The sequence below is a fragment of the Vigna radiata genome, chromosome 5, assembly GCF_000741045.1.
Source record: "Vigna radiata var. radiata cultivar VC1973A chromosome 5, Vradiata_ver6, whole genome shotgun sequence".
Classification (NCBI taxonomy): Eukaryota; Viridiplantae; Streptophyta; class Magnoliopsida; order Fabales; family Fabaceae; genus Vigna; species Vigna radiata.
In genome coordinates, this window is record NC_028355.1 from 9,981,724 (window position 1) to 9,983,247 (window position 1,524).

The following is a 1,524-nucleotide window of genomic DNA, read 5'->3' on the forward strand; positions in this document are numbered from 1 at the left end:
AAATCTTGAATTTTATTAAAGTACTCGTAAAACTGTTTTTCAATGTTACTTTAAATGTTATTGGAGACAACTTTTAATTATTTACAAGTTAAAAGTGATGGGGGAAAGAGCCAAAACAAATAACAACTTATCAAGGAGTAATAATGCAGCGGAAATTCAATCCCCCTTCTTGCGAGAATCTGCGAGGAGCACCAAACAAATAGAACAAAAATAGAATCCAAAGCACAAAGAGACACCAACAATTTTAACGTGGAAAACCCCTCCATGCAAGGGTAAAAACCACGAGTCGTCCAGACAAAGAAAAATCCACTATGATCAATAATAGGGTACAAAAGAGTCTCCAATAATAATACCAAATGGTATTTTCAATAAGCCAAATTAACTAAGCACAAATGCTTACAAATGAGAACAAAGAAGATGAAAATCCTCCAAAACAGGGCTGTTGGTGCGGGATCGATTTCTCCCAATCTAGACCTCCGATTGACGATCCGAACAGTCAGAATGAAGAACCATATGTCTGGAACCTACTGTCCAAAAATCAGCGCGATCCAATGGTGAACGACTTCACAACGACGAAAACACCAGTGCATGTTTAGGGTTATGCGGGAATGGCTTTCTCTCTTTCTTTTTCTCTCACTTGGATTTTGCCTCTCTTCAACTGACTCTCTTGTGCTCTACTAATCTGACCCATCTCATTTTGACCTAATGAGACATAATGGACCACAATATTTGGGCCTATTCTCCACATAGGAAGGGAGCTCAATAACCAAACAAATCTCCCCCTCACAACTATGTGGAGATATCCGCCAAACCGGCGATCTCACAACAAACTTCAAACTTTCCTCTTGGCAATGCCTTGGTCATCATATCAGCACCATTGTCATCTGTATGAACTTTAACTAGTTCTACCAACTTAGCATCCAAAACATCACATATCCAATGATACCTCACATCAATATGTTTGGATTTAGAATGAAAAGTTGGATTCTTACCAAGATGAATAACACTTTGACTGTCACAATACAACAAGTATTTATCGTGCACAAAACCAAGCTCCTGCAAGAATTTCTTCACCCATAACAATTCCTTGCATGCTTCAGTAAGTAATGAATTCCGCCTCAGTAGTAGACAACGCCACACACTTTTGCAACTTTGATTGCCAAGCCAAGGCTCCCCCTGCAAACTAAATCAAATAGCCTGAAGTGGACTTTCTGGAATCAATGTATCCAACCATATCTGAATCTGAGTAACCCACCAAAGTAGGCTTATCACCTCCAAAACAAAGCCTCAAACCATTAGTACCACGAAGATACCTCAAAATCCATTTCACAGCATTCTAATGCTCTCTACTTGGATTTGACAAAAATCTGCTAACTGTACCAACAACGTGTGCAATATCAGGCTTTGTACATACCATTGCATACATCAAACTACCCACCGCAGAAGCATAAGGAACTTTGCTCATAGCTATCTTCTCAACTTCATTTGAAGGACTNTGTTTAACACTTAACTTAAAATGAGTAG